Here is a 20,479-nt window from a genome sequence, read left to right as displayed (position 1 = left end):
CCTGGAAGGGCTCCCCCAGCTCCATGCCAGGGCTGGGGGAGCAGACACCAGGTCTGGGCTCATCAGGGCAAGCAGGTGAAATGGCCTTTCCACACCACATTTCAAAGAAGCCTCTGCGGAACAAACATGACTTTGCTGCATGTGGAACGTGGTGGCATACAGACCCCTGAGCGAGCCCTCAGACTGGGACACTGCTGCTTCTAGATTTAATCATCTTCAAAGGCTCGATGTGGCATGTTCTCCATCTCAGACACAGTGTAAAGTTTAACACAAGTATAACTTGGCAAACATAAGAAGTGTGAAGAAAATGCCAACGGACCCTCTTCAAGCCGGTGCCCGAGAACAGCAGATGCTTGGATGGTGGTAACACTCAGGCTGAAGGCTTTCCTAGCTGGCGATCTCTCTGATACCATCCACCCCTCAGCCCTGTGATTCCCTGCTACACACGCATACACACACACACCCTAGGCCTAGTGTGATTTGCTCTGGAAGCCATGGAAAAAATCACCACGATGTACTTATCCAAATGGGACACCTCCCAAACTGTTGGTTCTCTAGCTACTAAAACACTAACTCCCTCGCCAGAGAATCCAAGTACTTGAAAAATACTGTGCCAAATTAATGCTTTGACATACAAACGTAAGTGTTGTGGGGTTTTCACTTTCCTTAATTAAAGATCTCCATGGAGGAATAAACAAATACTTTTCTATTCAACACCATTTAGATAAGAGGTTGGGAATGCATCGCCGTTTGAGGTAAACGTCGGGAGGTGTGTGATTAACTTGAGTAATCCGAGGTCTTCCTGGGTGATCTCAAGCAAGTTTCCATGCCGCAGTTGACTTTTCCAATCTATAAAATCTTGCAGGGATATAAAGATCAGTCAAAGAATGCCTATAAAGCGCTTTGAACTCCTCGAGTTAGACATTAAATAAATACCCTGTGTTATTAGAACTCCATTGGGGCAATAGAATGTTCGAAATGGGACTTTATTATAAATACTCCCTGAAGTTTGCCAAGAATAAATTGAATGGGCAAAGCCAACATACTTGGCTGTAACTTAATCCACACTTGGCATATTTGCCCAAACTTGGCATCATGATTCATGAATAGGGAACTCCACAGTAAACATGAAAGGGTTCTATTATTTCAAGCCAACTGTTCAGCTGAATTTCCATACCATTCACTTATTTTTTTTCTATCCTTTAAATTTCTGTGGTATAGAGGAAAGCAAAAGTACAAAATATAAATAAAAGTTCCATAAGCCTGTTTGCGTTATCCTACAACTCATGCACCTGGACGTAAATTGGTATAAATATCACACAATCAACCCCCACATTGATTGACGAGGATGGATAAAAACCAAGATCCCCTTTCTTAAGTTCCCACAGCAAGAGCGACAGCAGCACAAAACTGCCTTTGCATGGTAATAACTGTGTTCTCTGGGCTGATCAGAGAAAGCTATGTGTACAATCAAATTAGATGTATTTTAATGTCTAACATCTTACAAAGAAATCATGATCTTCCGCGAGTTGGAAGGAGGGTTAGAATTGCAAATTCAAACCTTTTGCATCGCCTGAAAGTGTGCTTTATGATTTTGGAGTCTTCTTAAAGATACACAATATGAGGCGATCACCATTACTAAGAAGCAGCGTATTCAGTCTCTTTCAGGAGATCCATCAGGGGAGATAGCGGGGTGCCCAGAAAACCCCGACCGATCTTGGAGTTTCATGAACTAATTCTGTGGGAGTCAAGTCCTGCCCGACACCGCCCTGCCCTTAGAGGCAAAATGGCAACGCAGATCCAACCTCCCCTCTTCTCTCCATGGCATTCTGAGTGGGGATGGGGCAGAGGGACTCGTTCCAGGAGGAATCAGCCCCAGAGTGATGTTCAAACCCTCATCACACCCGAGAATAAAGGTGCAGGAACAACATTCTTTCATCAAACCCAATGTCTAAATGTTTCCTCCCTCCCCTACTCACTGGAAGAAGAAAATGATTTCACGTTCATTCCATGCTGTTGGCACTTTGAGCAGCAGACCCCAGAGCCTGTGTGTCCCCATGTTTTAATTCAGCAAGTATTTTAATTCTTGCATCCACATAAGTACTCAGAGGTATGTTTCCAAATATGCTTGGCAGGGGATGGCATTCCCCCCGTAACGGATCGCAGGGGTGGCCTAGGAAAGACCTCTGGATTGAAAATACAAGTCGCATGGCTTCTGGGCAGATACATGGGGGAACATACCAGGTCCAGGAGATGAGTCCACAAAGCCACACACTCAGGGTTTCCGTCCTGAACACAAGCTTGCAGCAAATGAGAAGGCCCTCTGAATGCTCTAAATGATCTTCAGATGGAAAATAAACGCCTGCCAGTATGGCCTTCGGCAAACTACAGAATTGGAGTCAAACAGGCAACCAACCCCACACTATATCCGCCCATCTCCCCCACGGAGCTCCCCTACACCAAACCCTGAGAGAGTGGATGGGACCCCGTGAGTCTGAGCTCTGCTTGGGGTCTGAGCGTGGGCTGGCTGAAGTCTGCAGGCCTGCACCAACTTCAAGAGAAAACAGACACAAGCGATGGAGTTTGGGACGTACCTGGCTCACCAGGAGGAGATCAGAAGGCAGTACCCTCCTGCATGAGAGGAGGTGAAAGATGTCTGCATCCCAGCCCGGGGCCTGATGACAAAGAGGGAGTCACACCCAACTCTGCTGGCCCCCAGGGTCCTGGACCCAAAGCCGCCCCAGCAGCTCATTAAACACAGCCTCACTGTGAGGACTGAAGGCAGTCTTGCACCAAGGCGCTCAGTACCGGGCTATAAGGAGCCGTGGGCACTTGTTGCCTACTTCTCTCACAAAAGATGCAGATTCCCACACCCTTGGTGGTCACACCCCCGACCCGAATATGGTGCATCATTGCATCAGGCTTCCCGGATTTGCACGAGGCAGCAGCTGCAAAACCATCTGGGAGTCCTGTCTGCTTAAGCCCATCATACCCACCAAGGTTTACCATTAAATGATCAACCCCGGTTCTTTCCCAGCACTTTGCCCTGATACAGTAAGCAATAACAGTTCCCAAATAGGAGGGGGAAATTGTTATTCGGCCTCGTTTCCCGGCGTGAACGAAGGTTTCCCGAGAGCATCCTGTCCTCCCGATGTTCCCCGGCTGCCAGAGGAAATGTAGAACATTCACTTCATTGTTCCAGCCATCCCGCCGGTGGGCTAATCTTAGCGTAAATACCGCTCATCCCCTTTTCCACATCCGTGCCCAGAAAGGTCAGAGCTGACTCGTGTCAAAGCCAAGGCCTGGCGGTCTCTAGCCCCTGTGTGAACTTCGGAGGAATGTGAGAGAATAAAATCGGGAATGTTCTTGTGGCATGGTGGGGAGAGATGAGAGAAGTTCACACCAGCGCACACGCACGCCCACATGCACCATCACATATGCACACGTTCACATTCAGGCAGACACTCACACATAGGCACGCACGGTTGTGCACACCCAAGTGCTCACACACTCGTGCACACAATCAGATGCAGATGCCCACACTTGCAAGCACTCACACACATGCACACTCAGGCAAAGGCGTACCCACACATGCAAACACCAACTCCCCCTCACATGCACAGCCTAGACCACCACACGCTGATACCCCAGGGGCACTGCCCAAATCCCTGTACCAGGGACGTGGCTCTCCGAGCCTGTGGAACCCTCAGGCCACAGAGGAGGTTACCTGTGGATGCCCTTTGTCAACAACGTAGGGGTTCATTGGGCAAGAAATCATCTGCGGCGGGCCACTGGCAGGGAGGCCTGGTATCCCTGTTGTTGGAGAGCGTGACCCCAACTGAGCCCTCGGATCTCAGGACCTGGGGCCCCGCCCAGCAGAGTGCAGGACCTGCATGTACCTGCACACGTATGCCTGCGTGTGCACACACATCCACACACATGTGCCTACACACACACACACACACACACACACACACACACACACACAAAGGGTTCTCAACGACAATTGTACAAGTCCCAGGCCTGGAACTTGGCCTTGGTTTGCAGAGTTTCAGCTGCATCTGGAAACTTCCTTGAGTGCCAGTCACTTGGAGGAGGTTCAAGCTCACTGATGTTCAGTGAACCTCCTTTTTTTCCTCAAAGATAAAACTTGGCAGCACAGTAAACATCTTGTACTTGTACTTTTATTATCTATGGTAGACTGACATTTCAATTTCAAACCTGCATCCTAAACTTTTAGGCAGCAGATTTTTAACATGTCCACGATGAAATGAATTCCATGGTACTGACTCTAACACGCCATCAGCTTACTCTGGGTCAAACAGCAAGACTCGCCCCAAGATGGACTGTCTCAGCCAGATCACACATTGTGTCCATGATGGTGGCTTCTCCCTCTCCTGCTGGCCCAGCTGGCAGGCCTGGGGCTCCATTCGTTGCCAGGGTCCCATTGCAGAGCCACCATCCTTGGTCCCTCCATGTCAGCCAGCGCAGGCATCAGAACCTCTGTGTCCTGCCTGGTCCCGAAGTGGGGCTCCCACAGAAAGACCAGCCAGAACACAAACCTGTCCACACTGGCCACCAAGTGTGGCCACTGCCCAGAGGCCCTACTGTGTGCAGTAGAGACCCATCTGTCCTCCACCATGCTGGCTCAGGATGACGGGTGCAAAGAGAAGGCGACCCACAGCCTTGTACTTCCGTGCTGACCGCTGCCTCTGACAGGAGCTCTGGTGGAGGGAGGCGGGGACACATGGTGCCCACAGAGGGGTTAGGAGGAGCTGTGGAGAGCAGGGGCATGTGAGTGGGTCCTAGAGAAGGAGCAAAGGTTCACACCCTGCTCACACAGGCGTGGAGATGCTCTCGTGGGATTAATTATCATAACAAACACACATGACAAGGTCTGCATTCCTTTGCTAGGATTGCTAGAACAAAGTCCCACAGACTGAAGTCCTTAAAGCAACAGAACCTGATTGTCTTTCAGCTCTGGGGGCCAGAAGTCCAGGGTCAAGGTGTCGGCCGGGCTGGTTCTCTCTGAGGCTGTGAGTCCCAGCAGTCCCAGGCTGTCCCAGGCCTCTCTCCTTGGCGTGTAGACAGCCACCATCTCCCCATGTCTTCACATGGTCCCCACTCAATGTCTACCTCTCTCTGTGTCCAAATATTCCCTGATATAAGGACGCCAGTCATTGGGTTTAGGGCCCACCTGGATAACCTCATTTTCACTGGATTACCAGGTAAAGACCCTGTCTCCAAATAAGGTCACATTCTAGGGGTTGCAATACCAACATATGAATCTGGGGAGACACCACCTAACCCATCCCAATGCCTAATGACTTGTAATGACTAATCAAATAGGGGTAAATTATAAGCCATTAAAAGGTGGTGAAGGACACTCAGGGTCATTGTGCATGGGCTGTGATGTGAAATGATACACAGGAGAAGAGACCTGAGAGCAGCGCGGGTGCCGGGGCCAGACATTCATCAGAGAGCCTGGCCTTGAGCTGCCGTCCAGGTGTTAATTCGTGGGGCCCCACCACAGTTCCCACTGTGCTGGACACCAGAGCTCCAGTCTCTGCCCTGCACTGTGAACAGGTGTCAGGCCTACCCAAACATTCTTCTCGGCTCTCAAGAGGCTGCAAACACCACCGGAAGTCCATGGGGCCCCGGGCACAGCAAATGCCTCAGGCCTGGTCAGGATCCCCACCTCCAGTCTGGAGAGGAGCTGGGATGGTGGATGTGGTGGGTCTCCCTGCAACCCCGGCTCCTGTGCAAGGAGATCCGGTATGTCTCCATGCTGCTGCCGGGGAGCCTGCATCCCTGGCCCAGAGACAGGACGTCCGTCCTTGGGCTGTGGAGTAGAATGTGCTGAGGGAACGGGGAGTGAAACTGATCACTCTTTCTCCAGCCTGGTGGCATCCTGTGTCACGAAAAAAATCCAGGCGCTCCAGGGGGTCGCTAGCTGGTGTGAGGGACAGGGAGTGGTGCACCTGCCTGGCGTGACAGAAGCCTGGCTGGTCAGGGGACCCCAGCCTGCTGCCCTCCGAGGATGGAACATTGACATGACTCAGGGAGGGGGACCCCAGGCTCAGATCTGCGACCCAGGCACGGAGATTGCCAGCACAGGAGCCGGGAGCACGCTGCTCAGAGGCAGTCTGAGTACCCGGCTTCAGAAGCCCTTACAAGCTGCAAAGGGAGTGACGCTGTGTACAGTGTCAGGACAGCCCTGCCGCTCCGGCGGGTCATTTGGCTTCATCTTTGGAGACAGATTGCCACTCTGTTTTGGGAAAAGTGATGAGAAAACACTCTCACTGTGCAAGGGGAAGCCGGAGTCCTCCCGGGGTAGCAGCGCTGGAGAGACCCAGGAGCCAGACTGCTGTGTGCTGGAAGAATGTCAAAGCTGCCTTTGTTGTTGGCACATTTGTAACAGGGAAGACATGGTGACAGGGGCCCCAGTGGGACCGAGGGGGTGGGGATAATGCTGTCCCTCGAAGTGCTTGAGAGTGCGGACTCCGGGAAGGAAGGGCATGGTCCGGGAGGTGGGAGGTACAACAATGGCGGGAGAGCTCAGGGCAGAGGGAGCCCGTGGGGCCCTAAAGTCCCTGCTACAGTGACTTTCCTGCATCAATCTCCCTGCTGGCCCAGTCTACAGTCAAGTTGCATGTGCCGTGACAGCACCATGTTTGCTGTGCTTTGCGTAATTAATAGAAGGTTCCTTGGAATTCCAGTAGGGACTAGGGAGAAGCCAGGTGCTCATGGGGGTGAGCCGCCTATGAGAAGCCAGTCTCAAGACGTTCAGACAGACCCTGAAGAGGCGATGAGCCCAGGCTCAGGGAGACCAGCAGCTCCCTACAAGAGATGACCAGGTCGGTCTTGAATCTTGCATCACCAGGGACCACCAGAATTGTGACCACCAGAACACAGTAGATGTCCATCTGTGACCAGAATTGGTCTGGTCCTCACACCTGACTCTGGCTCACCTGCTCACCTTCCTTTTCCACTTTGAAGACCCTTGTGATTACACCAGGGCCATCAGGATGATCTCCCTATGTTCACATCAACTAATTAGCAACCTTAATTCTCCTTTGCCACGTAACCTAACGCCTTCGCCAGTTCCAGGGATGAGGAAGGGACGTCCCTAGGGGTGGCACTTTTCACGCCCAACTCAGGCACCTCCCCGGGAAGTGACGAGATGACATGGAAGTTCTGCTTGCTGGATTTTCCTTTTAGTGAAGCTCTCTCCTGAGCAGATGTGCTCACAGCTTTTGTCAAGCCAGGACAGCCAAGGTCAGTCTTCAAGGGCACATGGGATGCAGTGGGTGCCCTTCCAAGGCCCCTTACCAGGTGTTATGACAGGGGCTCAGGGTAAGAGGAGAAGAAGAGTGCAGGCGCCTGAAGAGAGCGTGAGGGCCACCGGGAAAGCCGTGGGGAGCACCACCTTCCGGGCGCTGTGTCTGCGCAAATCATTTCACCTCCTTAAAACTTCATGTACTCAGCAGCAGAATGGAGTTGAGAATGGCCTCCTCATAGGGGTGTGGCGAGGAGAGAGAGATGGGGCACACGTGTGCCTCGCCGTCCCCTGTTTCAGGTACATTGTGCCCTCGTGAGAGCAATTTGTCTTACCGCCCAGGGCTTGCTTCCCTGCTTCCATCCTGCAGAGGAACAAACCATTCCCCATACCACTGCTCAAGATCCATCTCTTAGCTTTAAAGGAAGCGAAAAGTGGCCTTCCTTACAAAACCACCTGAGACCGGTCTTCCAGCCCTGAAGAATCTGTCCTTCTCTCTGAGATCAGCACTGCTGCGGGGAACAGACCGCTCAAGCCTGCTTCAGCCATTAGCTAGCTGTGTGACCTCAGACCACTCGCATAACGTCTCTGATCCTCTCCTATAACACCAGGCACTGGACACATCCATTCATCTTGGTCCTTACTCACTCCGTGTACAACCCGTGTGGGACCTGGTGCTTTTCCAGTTCACACCAAGGCTTGGCTTCCTTGAAGCTCAGCTGAAACCCTTGTTTCTACCCCATCCCAGATCAATATCCCGTTGCTGTGTGTGGTCAAAAACCCCCCATGATTCACCCAGAAACTACGCTCAATGATAGACAAATTAAACTGTTAAAACTTGTTCTCATTACTTAACAAAGCTTGTAGGATGCTTCAAACCCAACTGGATGAAAGCAACATTATTAATGTAAAACATTATTGTTACAGCAACACACACCGTGATGCCAAAAGTCCCGAGCCCCACTCCTGGGAAAAGAGTATTGAGCGATGCCCTTGGTATCCGGCCACCGTGCAAACAAACATCCTCCCCGGATGGTGGGACACCTGCCCAAACCAGGTGGGTATGAGAGGGAACGGGAAGCGGCTTTCCGAAGGGACAGTATTCCTGAGTCTCTGTTCCGTGACAGTCTAGGCAGGCTTGCTAAAATATCAGCCACGTGCCTCGGTGATTAGGGCTGTGGTTTGGGCAGCCTTTCAAAGACGCCCCCAGGAGACACTCCAGGCCCTTCTCAGCCCCAAGCAGGATGCTCCGTGTTTTTATTGCAGGGCGATCCAGAGTTTCTGGGAGAGTGAGTGATATCCTCTAAGCCATGCACGCACACTCATTCCCCACTTGTGTCCTAAACTTCGCAGTAATGGTTTGCCTTTTCTTCTCCCCTTGCTGGCAAGCTTCATAGGTTTGGCCGTGAGAGCCAGGAGGCCGTTCCAGCGGGAGGAGAGCCAGGGAGACGGCGCTCCTGGCCTTGAAGCGTCCCGCAGGTCTGCTCCTGGAATTTCAACCCTCACTGTCCCCGCTCGTCTCCCAGCCCAGCGTGAACACCGCTGGGGCCAAAAAATCAACGGCACAGGAACAGCATGGAGTGGGGGCTAGGGCAGAAGTAAACAAAGTGCATGGAGGAAACCTCCGGATTTTCTTCACTGTGAACTTAGGGGCTTGCATGAACCCTGCCTCAGTGAGAGCTAGTGTTCGTCCTCAGAGAGCCATATCTGACCCTGCCACAACTTCCACGTCCCTGTTCTATACCTGCCTTTGCAACCACCTCTCTTTTAATAAATGTGTGTATGCACTTCTGTGCACGGAAGACAGCCACCACATACCTGGGGTTCCCCTGCACATCTTGAGCCCCCAGGCCTCCTGGTCCCATCTGCTCTTGCCATGGTCATCAGCTCATTACAGCATGGGTGGGTCTAGGGTAGGAGGTGCTTCTCCTGGGCACAGTTTCTTGAGCAGCTCTGTCCCTGGAGCTGTCCACTCTGAGACTAGAAAGGGTTCTTTCACTAGGTAGACACTAGCATGTTTCAGCCTCGGCTTTAAGGATGTTCTGGGCTGGATCATTCTTTATGGGGGAGGAGGGGCAGGCTGTGCCCTGTAAGGTGTGTAGCAGCCTCATGACCTCTACCCACCAGATTCCAGCAGCACTTCCTCCCCGCAGTGACCAGTCACCCAACCAACCATGTCTGCAGACACTGCTAATGTCCCTCAGGGGAAAAAGTCACCTGATTGAGAACCACTGGGGCAGAATATTGTTTGGGATCCTTTACCTGCAAGGTCCTAACCTTAATGATTCCATGAATTTCCTACCTTTTCCCTGATCATCTGCTCAGTTCAGACTGTGAAATTACTAAGAGCATAAGACTAACTTAACCAGGACAGCAACAATGAGAACAAACAAACGTGGTATTTGGAATATCCTCGATGAATAGTACATCACCTCGATGATGGTGAAGATGAAGGGATCAAGACACCCAGTTCCCAGGCAATGCAGGAGCAAGGGGTGGTGAGCTGGGCAGAAGGGAGGCCGCAGAAACAGGGCTCCTTTGGGATTTCCTTTGGAGTCAAGCACACACAAAGCGGACAGCTTCATAAGTGAAATTCATGGAGTGTTCTTTCCACCTGGAGATGATGGTTTCCGTCCGTCCAGTCGGAGGAAGGGGGAGGAGCTAAAAGAGTCCACATTCAGATGAAACAGGTTAACTGGTGCTTAGACCTCATCAAACAAATGGCTGGCAGGCTGAAGCAAGGGACGGATTTTACAACTTGAGAGCCAGCCTTCAGACTCCTCACTGCTGCTGGCTGTAGGATGGCCAGAACTGCAGACTGGTTTAAGGATGCCCGGGAAAACCTGACCCAAGAACACAGAGCATCTGGTTCTGGTTTGCAGAGAACTCAGAAATCCACAGGAAGAACGTCCCTGCCTCCCAGGTCTCCTGTGTCATGGAATTTCATCATCAGAGCCCTGAACGTGAGATATAAAGCCAAGGACATGATTCCTGCCCCTCGCTGCCTGAGACTTCTCAGAAACATCTTTTTAGCTTGACTTCTTCAATAGGGGTAAGATTGGTGGCTTGGATTGGAATGAGTGCTTTAAAAGAAGTTCCTACACTGTTTTTATTCCTAAAACAGATGTACCTGGACATTGTCCATGACAGCCAGCCACACAGGTGAAGGAATCAAGACTGAGTGCCAGGCCTGGCCTCCCCAACTGCTGCTCCTTGGGACTGCCTGCTGTCCCAGGAGCTCACCTGCCTCCATTTAAATGCTTGGTCTGTCTGTGCACAGACAGCAAGAAACCTCTCTGTTCCCAGAACTCAGCGGAGTCAGAGTGCGAGTGAGAGAATCCCAGCCGTGAAGGCTACTCATAACCCAGACCCCCAGTCCTAGACCGGCCGTCCCCACCCCCCGCCCCCGAGCCTCCGTGTATTCCTGAGCATCTGAGACATGACCCACTTTGCCATCAGAGTCACTAGTGGTGGAGAAAGGCTCTGCACCCAGATTGTGGTTTATTCCAGAAGAAGCAGTGGTCTAGGGACATATGCTAATAACCTCAAGGGTGGTTGGTGTGAAGAGCCCCCACTGGCGCTCTTGCCAAATGAATAATCCCACCACAGTCAATTTCCAGCGACCCACGTGAAATCAGCCAGCTCTCCCAATGGCTGAAAACTAAGCCTCCAGCCCTTGCAAGCCAGGGTGAGCAGCCTTGGGCACGACGCTCGGTCTGGGGTTCTTCTTCCCCTGCAACACCACCTCCCTTAATGCCCCAACGTATCTTATTTACTCTTGCCTCGTAAAGGCTGAAGGATTAAAAACATTTTTCAGGAAGAGAACCAGACAATCCGGCTCTGGAAAAGACAAAGGAGGGTTTGAGCAAATTCGAGTTTCTTTTTTTAACATGTATATAAAAGATATAGTTGCTGCAAAAGAGGGCAAGAAACTTTAATGCTCTCAACCACGAGCCCTAAAGAACACACGCTGTACCCAACATCAAACGCTGAAGAGGGAAAGGCGATTTTTATCTCCCAGAAGAGGGAAGGGCGATTTATGTTTCTTCAACTCTTCTCAACTAGGGAGTAGCCTGCCTCATAAAATGAGGCTAATCTTTATTATATATCAGAGTTGCTTTTACCCAGTCATTTTTTATTATGGTTGAATATTGATAGTGTCTCCAAAAACAATGGACTCTACTTCACTTGCCTTCATCAACTTATTTTACAATTTCAGATTTCTCTTTAGTAGTTTCATTGGTTGACCTGTAGTGTTGGGTCATTGCTTCCTTATTTAAAAATAACTGACCACTTCTGATGAAATGATGAACACAGGATTACAAGATACACTCCGCTAGAACTCCCCAGGGCAAGGAGAGCATCTGAGCAAATGAAGACCCCAAGATCAACCATCAGGAAGAGAAATCGCTTTATAAACAGAAAAGAAAGGCAGTAACAACCTAGAAAGGTTAGGGAGAGAACTTTACCATAACACATCAGAAAATTTCGTATAAACATCCTAAGCCACCTGAAACCCCCTTCTAACTCATGTTGCTCCTTCATGTTTATTCCAAATGACAAACAGCTGGGAAGAGTTGGGGAGAAAAACAATGGCCATTCATTCTTCAGGATTTCTGAGGAGACAAGGTGCACTATTTGATCTTGATGGCCCTTCTAGCTGGGTTAATTTGTAATCCCATCACTTAACCCAGGGCCAGGGTAGGGGGTAGGTGAGGGGCGGGCAATGGGAGATGAGAATGACTTCAGAGCTAATTGCTGGGCTCCTTCTTAAGCAAACTCACTGAGAACTCATAACTTGGAACCAGTTCAGGCCACTCTAATTTGCTAGACATTATCCATACTTTAATGTACAAAGGCAACACAAGAGCCAAAACGGCAAGGTGGTGCCAAGACTCAATCACCATTAATGTGCATATTAAAGGTCAGCAGGCTGCACAGTTCAGTTACACCGTGCGGTAATCCGTCATGTCTAGTGGAACCCAAGGACTCCTTGAAACAGCCCATAAAGCCATCTAAATTTGACTGTTTATGAAGGTTAACCCAAGAGCACTGATTACAGCCACAGAGTTGACACACATAATTAGGTTAGAAAAGCTCTCTAAGTGAAACCGTAGACAGAATCTTATAGAAACAGATGTTTATCCAACTGATGCTGTTGGGTGAGTGCCATGTGGTCCTGGCCGTGAGATGCTCGAGTCTGGAACATCCTCTTACTCTTTCACCTAATTGTAACTCAGAGGTTTCTGTTTAATGGCAGACAGTTGCTCTGCCCTGGGACCTGCCAAATGTGGCACGAGAGGTCATGCCTGCCTGCTCTCCTCTTCCCCATACCTGTTTTGCAGCCTTGGACTTAGACCAGGTGAAAGATAGACCGGCGTCTCCCACAGAAAGAACCTGGCAGAGACCGTAAAGTCCCAGGGACAAGAGAAGCAGCCATCCCGATATCAAAGCAACATGGCGATCAGTCCATAACTCCAGCCAAAATGCCACTTTCTCCCACACAATTAGAAGAGGTGCAAGTCACAGGGGAGGATCCCTAAGCTGGGGAGATGGGATAAGACAGAGGACACAAACATCAGTGGGCCTCTTATCTTCTCACCCTGGGAGGGAAAAGGAAGGGAGTGGTGACTGATAACCAAGATAGACCTGAGAGGGCAACACCTCTCTCCCACTCTCCCACCACAGGCCGAGGGGGTTTCTTTCTGCGCCAGAAGTGGGAGAATCTCTAGCCACAACTCCGCAGAGAAGAAACACTCTCCCTCACCAAGGGACACACACTGGTAACAAGAGCAACTTGACAAGCAGCACTAGTCTGTGCATGTGTCCCTGACGTCCTTGAGGAATGCAAACCCCCTTCACATTCTGATTCATTGTCTTCCTCCCCCCACAATTTCACAGATAAGAGAAGTCTAGTATATTACCATAAAGTACCACGCCATGGTTGCTCGTCCCCTTCTATCGCCAGACTCCCTCTTGTACTCGATTCCTTGTACTGGCCATCCATCAGATAATCTCCCCATTGCCACACCACCACTAATTCCTATCAGTTCTACTTCCAAAATTGCCTTAAATCTGTCCTCCTTTGCCATTCTCCTCTGTGGCACCTGCTCCAGACCTCTGCTCTGGTCTCACGCTCAGTGTCCCTCCCCCCATGCCTGCCCACTGCACTCCATTCCCCATGTGACAACCAGAATGATCCGTTTAAATCCTTATTCAATCAGGTCATCTCCCTGCCAAAACCTTTTTATGGCTTCCTACTGCCATTTGGATAACATCCAAAGCCCCTTTCATGTCTAAAAGCATGATGGAACATAATGAAAAGTAGTACAATTAGAAACGATCTTAAAGAAGCAGAAGGGCTGGATGTCTCAATACCCTGATATGAGCTTATTATAACAAGTTAACATTAAATTGAGCCTTTAAGTTTCCTAAAAGCCAGTCAAAAGTAGAACGCTTTGGGCATAATTGGCATTTTTAAAACAAAAGGTGCCATGAAAATACATCTGGAGAAAGTTCCTAATTCTAAAATGAAGGAGTTAACTCAATCTTTGTCTAATGATGGGAAATCCATTCATCACGACTGGTGTGATAACGAACCTCTCTGCAAGTCCACGGGGCACAACATTGACTAATACATGGCTCAAACAAGACACTGTTGTACATGAAAGTGCTTTGTAAACTACAAAGGGAATTAACCAATCTTAGTCTAAGCTGGGAGCTGTATTCCATTTCCACGATGGTTGTATTGCCCCTCCGCTCTCATTACTGAATGGAAGTGTTTCTGTGGGGGATAACTGAGGTCATGTGGTCAAGGTATTTTGCTTCTCAATGACCTTAAAGTGTTTGAAAGTTTGCTTATTAGTTAAAAAAAAAAAAGACTAGACAAAATTTGTCTCCCAAATATTGAATTTCTTAGACAAAGCTGAGGTCAGAGGAGACACTGCAGATCATAGGAGCATGAGCTGTAGGTTTTACAGGAGATGTGAAAGTGGGGCAGCATCCTTCTGTCATGAGATTTAATATGGAGATTTATGAATTTAGTTCTTTAGGAATGGCGAATCATTCATCCTTCCATCAATTCAGAAGAGACATCCAAGTAATGATCAAGTGTCTATTTATTGCTTTTGGCCGTGAACACAAATCAAGAGTATTTTCAATAGAAAATGGCCAATGGCGTAATGAACCCAAGGAAAGGATTTTGTTTCAATGTTGTTGGAAAGTGATGGTGTGAGCTCCTTAATCCAACCCTCCCTTCCTTTGCTACCTGACTCTCCTTCACCCTTCTCAGTTCCCTGTCTCCCGCATCCCGCAAGTAGCCATGAGGGTCTCTACCCCTCACCTCCCCAAAGCAGGTGCCCAAGGGCACTCTCATTAGAGACATTAGAAACTTTACAACACTGATGCACAGGGAGGTATTCTGTCCCAGGAATACCTGTGTGATCATGCAAGTCTGTCCAGTGCACATTCCAGTGAACACCTTGTTATGATGAGTGATTTTCTGCTCTACCCTGGACATCTGAATAGTGCATTAGGCAATCTGGATCTTCTATGAATCTCCTATTTTAACAGCCATCTCCTATTTTAACAGTCTATATTTAGTGCACAGGTCCTGGCCTTTGTGCATGGACTGTAGTTCCAGTGACAATCCGGATTGGAGCCCTTGTAGTGCTATTCTGGTCTACTTTGTACACTGCTCAGAGGCCGTGTCCAGTTCTCAAACCTTCTGGTATGTTTATTAAGGGCGGTTTCATGTTTGAGCGGTTAGATGTCTGCCCAGGACTTCTTAAGCAGGTTTTAAAAAATCACTTTCTGCAGTCCCCTCCCATCTGAAATTCTCCTTTCAGTCTCTAAGTTGGGAGGAGGGGTGGACACCAGCTGCCGTGAGAGAGGAAACCTAGAGTCTCCTGTTTGCTTTCATTGACACTAAAACAGTGAGGAAAGGGAATGTCTCTCCAAGTCCTCAGTGGCTGCCCAGAGTGGGGAACAGGAGTGGGTATCTGCCCTTTGCGCTCAGGCTCTGCTGACATCACCTTGGGGTGGAAGGTGGGGGGCATCCATGCTATTCGGTTGGGGCACAGGGATGTTGCCAAAAAATGTTCTGTCCTGCTGGGAAGTCTGTTTCCTGGTCTTTTGGCCAGAAAGACCAAGATTGTCTTAGTGTTTCTGTTGTCTATTTCTCCTGGCATTTCTGAATTTCAGGCTCCCCTAGCATGTAGCCTGGGATATATGGGACATGAAGAAAAATTGTTTTTAAATTAAAAAATTTTGAAACCCAGAGAATACATCAACTTGTTATTCCTCAACCCCTGAGGGTCATAGTCAATCTTTTTCTTTTTTTTCTTGTTGTTTTAAGGGTAGATCAAGAGATTCTTATGATGAAACTGTTCTGTATCTTTTTTTTTTTAATTTTATTTATTTCTTTATTTACTTACTTATTTATTTTAGAGAGAGAGCTAGCACAAATGGGGGAAGGAGCAGAAGGATCACGGAGTCTGAGATAGGACTGGATCTCCTGACCCTGAAATCATGACCTGAGTGAAAAAAACCAACAGTCCGACCCTTAACTGATTGAGCCAGCCAGGCCCCCAACTAGTCAGTCCTTTCCTTTTGATATTCAGAGTCACCTTAGGGTCAATTGTCTATTGCCTTTGTCCAGGGTTTTGCTGTGCTTAGCAGGAACAGCAGAGAGATGAGCCTACACCATCTTTTCTGGGCTCAAAAGTCTAACAAATTTTAATTTGGGAATAATTTTAGATTTATAGGAAATTTGCAAAGACAGTACAGAGAGTTCCTGTATACCTTTTTCCCAGTTTCTGCAAACATTAACATCTTACATGACCAGGGCACATTTGTCTAAACTAAGAAATTAACATTGGTGCATTACTCTCAATTAAATTCCAGGTTTTATTGGGTTTCACCAGTATTTCCACTAATACCCTTTTCCTAAATGCATTTAGTCAATCATGTCTCCTCAGTCTTCTCTGGTCTGTGATGTTCTTTCCGTACATCTTTCCTTTCTGTGATCTCATAGACTGGAAGAGTGTTGGTAGGGCATTTTGCAGGGCCCCTTAATTTGGGTTTGTCTAGTAGTTTCTCATGATGAGACTGGGGTCATGGATTTGGGGAAAGAATACATGGAGATGCAGTGAACTTATTCCATCAAAAGGGACATGGTATCAGTGTGACTTATCACTGGAGGTCCTACCCTTGATCACTTACTTAAGGTGTATCTGCAAGGCCTCTTCACTGTAGTGTTAGGACCTTTCCCTTCCATACTTTATTTTTTGGGAGCCAGCCATTATGTCTGCCCACTTGAGGGAGAGAGGATTTTCAGTTCCTCTTCTGGGAAAGGGAGTTATATATCTCTGATTTTGAATTCTTCTGCAAGGAAGATTTGTTTCTTCTCTCTCATATCTTTATTCAATTTTTTATTTATACCATCATGGAGTCATGTGTGATTACTTTACATTGTATGTTATAATCCAATATTACATTATCTATTTTGTTGCCAAAATTGTTCTAGCTTCGGGCACTGGGGCCTCTTTTGGGTCATTCTTCCTCAGTTCTAAGGGTGAAACTGAGGAGCAAAATACAAAGCTTTTGTAGGATCCCCCATAACCCCAACCACACCTCTCTCTACATATACCCTACCATTCATAATGAATACAGAAGGAGGGATCTTTGGCCATATTCAAAGTTTCCAAAACTATATTTTAAAATCAAATTTTGTTTAGTTATCTTATAACTAGAGTAAATTCTTCCCTTGGTAAACAGAAATCACTTTGAGTTTCAAATACCTCCAAACACGAGAAAGCTCACATGAAATTCCCAATACACTACACTGCTATGAGCTTTGTTGAACAGCAAGTGAAGTACTCCCCTTACACAGGTTAGATGAGAAAGAGACAGTGCACTTGGGAAATTCACTTTTAAATAAGCTACATTCATAAAACATGATCCTAGGGGGTGCTGGGTGACTCAGTGCTTAACTCAGTCAGTTAAGCAAATGACTCTTGGTTACAGCTCAGGTCATGATCTCAGGGTTATGAGATCAAGCCACACATCTGATTCCGTGCTTAGCAGTCTGCTTGGGAACCTCTCCCCCTCTCCTTCTGCCTCTCCCCCCCGTCTCTAAAATAAATAAATAAATAAATATTTAAAGCATAAAATAAAAAATTATCCTAAGAACTAGAATTCTACTAAGCTTCCATTTGAGCACTTATATAATCACTTAACTACAGCATCAAAGTCAAACAAGACAAATGCAACATTACTTTCGAAGGGAGACAAAACTTTACTCTTTCTGGATCAATAGAAGATATTGTTAAATAGCAGTAAGAAAAACACTTTTGTACCATCTACAAATAAGATAGGATAGAAACAACTGACTAATAAGATTCACGCTTGTATAATATATATTTATAAAACACCATCCTAGAAATTGTGAATCAAATCTCCATTTGAGATGTTATATAGTTACTTAACAACAGTGAAACCAAAATAAAACAAATTTCAAAATTATGCTATTCAAAATAAAATTCTTGCCATGTTTTTGGATGATTTTAGTGGACTTGTTAACAACAGTAAAGATACTCTAATTGCACTATCTTCAAATAGAATAAAATGGAATCAAGTAATTTATGAGTCACATATAAGTAATCTCCACTTATAAAACATTATCTAAAAATAACAAAATCCTATCAAGTTTCCTTTTGGGCCAATAAAAACTAACAGCAGTTCAACTAAAAAGAAAAAAAACAAAAATTATTTTGGTAGAGAGAAAAGTGCCTTACTGTGGTTCTGGATCTTCAGACGCAGCCTCATTAAAGGTGGAGACAACTCAGAAGCCACGCATTTCTGCTTTCATGCTGTATGGACAGTACCTGGTGTAGATCTATTTCTCTGCACCTCAGGAGAAGATATACTGGGCGAGGTGGGTTCCTAAGTGGGGAAGAACCCTAGGCATTTTTTTTTTCTTCTGGTCTACAATCTGGGGAAGAACAGAGTCCTCCTCCCAGAGGTTGCCCCCCACCCCAGGGCTCCTGGAATCTGTGCCATCTGAGAAAGGAAGATGGAGCCCAGGCCAACCACCCTCTGTTCTCTGGCAAGGTTGGATCAAAGCCAGCCCCTCCTTCTCATGTTCAGTGAACAGCTTCCATGTGGAGATAGGACAGACCTAGTGGAGGCTCTTGCCCCAGGACCTTGAACCCTGGACCCCCATCAGCCACAGCCCCAGTGTTCCTGCTTTCTCAGGTCTGCCAAATACCCCATCAGCAACAGCAGGGACAGACAGATACTTTAGAAAGCTTTAAAATTCTTCCTCAGTATTTTTGGTCTCAGATAAGAACTCTCATTTTTTAAGTTGTATGGGGGTCTCTCAGCCAAAAGAGCACTCAATGCATTATCTTGACCTTTTTCTCTTGGAAAATAAGCTGCCTTGGATAATAGCCAGTGAATCCTTAAAATTTTTCCAAAAGAACTTTGGCTTGTATTTTGTAGGTGTCATATGTTCACACCTTCATGTGTGACTGCTCTTATCATATGCCTTGGAAGACACTCCTGTACCCTGACGGGGAAGCTCCCTCCAAATCAGGTAATTGGTGAACATTCTTTCTTTTCGGCAGCACAGTTCAGGAGGACACAGCCTCTGCCTTCAGACTGTGATTTTCTAACTTTCAAAGTTTTCTAATTTTCAAAGCTTTCACAGGGTAGTGACCTCTTGTGTGATCTTTAAGGACATTGATTGTTTTATCTGCTTCAGTTAATCTAATACACATTTGGTTTCTTTTTTCCTCAAGAGTTTTTGTTTTTGTTTTTGTTTTTGTTTTTAATCAGAGAGAGAGAGCGAGCGAGAGCGAGCACAGGCAGACAGAGTAGAAGGCAGAGTCAGAGGGAGAAGCAGGCTCCCCGCGGAGCAAGGAGCCCGATGCGGGACTCGATCCCAGGACGCTGGGATCATGACCTGAGCCGAAGGCAGCTGCTTAACCAACTGAGCCACCCAGGCGTCCCTCCTCAAGAGTTTTTATATAGGTATTTAATTTGGCCACATCAATTCATGTCTTTAGAATCCTTTGATTCACCCAAGACACAGTCAAATCCCTATTAATGGCTCAGAGGAGACTTGCTCAGTGAACCCTCCCACCTTTTTCCCTCAGTCCCAGAATCCAGCTCGGTACAAGGATTAGAACCCTGGAATCAGAGTTTTCCACAAGGTACAGCCCAGTTTCCCAAACTAGTTTCCTAGTTTCCACCCTTGCCTGCCTCAACATCCCATGACTCTGATTAACATCTCCCAAAAACAGCATTTCAGGGTACACATTGGGAATGGTAAGATGTGGTGAGATGCAACCACTGTAGATGTTTAACAAGGCATGTGAACTGATTTTGAGTGTCCTGTAGATGCTCCCAGGCTTCTTAGGAAAAGATTCCAGAGATCTTGTCTATGACAGGGAATGACTCCAGGCCTTCTTGAACCCTTTGGATCTGACTAGAACCAGGTTTCTCTGACCAGCAGTTAATGGCTTTCCACTTGTGACCTTACTTTCTCTGTGAGCCTCACAACCAGGAAGCTGAGAAGGAAACTCCAACATGACTTTGCTGGACTTCTGGTGTTAGCTGGACATGTAAAGAGCTTAGCATTCCATCCTTTCAATAAGAAAAGCAGGATGAACTGAATATTGGTTGCTTTTCTTGGACCATTCAGAGAACCGAGGTCTGGGGGAAAACCACCACCCTGACATCTGAAATAATAGGTGCCCTGAGGAGATGGAGGACCTTCAATTGACTAACTTGGAGCAGAAATTACCAGATGCCATAAGACAATAGGAACATTAAGATAGGGAATTTTGAGGAACAGCTGGACTCTGAGTGTGGGATCCTGAGTGAGAAGCTCCTGAGGGCACAATTTTAGAGACATACCCACACTTCTTCAGGTTTTTCCTCCAGGAACTCCAATCAGCTTTTACAGAAAGGATTGGGTGAATTCAAAGGGAGTAACCCTGATAGTTCTCATGGTCCTTATAGGAGGAAGGAAGGAGTGTCTAATCCAACTAAAACTTTCTCCTTACAGAACAAAGCCTTCATCTTGGGAATGACATTTCCAAATAACAGCAGTGACATCCCATCCAGTGTGTGATGCAATCCCCTCCCCCATTCCCTAAACCACCTGGTTAAGACTCCATCCACAATACTAGTAGA

The 20,479-nt window shown here is 47.5% G+C and overlaps 1 long non-coding RNA gene across 1 annotated transcript in view; it reads right to left on the bottom strand.

Annotated features, from left to right (window-relative positions):
• Positions 1 to 4,170: 4,170 nt before the first annotated feature.
• The window catches only part of LOC132013677 (uncharacterized), a 59,673-nt gene continuing 43,364 nt past the window's right edge, over positions 4,171 to 20,479 (bottom strand). The window contains exon 3 of the long non-coding RNA XR_009403071.1: positions 4,171 to 9,940. This is a non-coding gene — a long non-coding RNA (uncharacterized LOC132013677). The remainder of the gene's footprint in view (positions 9,941 to 20,479) is intronic.

This window comes from Mustela nigripes, chromosome 3 (assembly GCF_022355385.1).
Source record: "Mustela nigripes isolate SB6536 chromosome 3, MUSNIG.SB6536, whole genome shotgun sequence".
NCBI lineage: Eukaryota > Metazoa > Chordata > Mammalia > Carnivora > Mustelidae > Mustela > Mustela nigripes.
The sequence above is the reverse complement of the archived record's forward strand: the minus strand, read 5'-3'. Positions and strand labels throughout refer to the sequence as shown.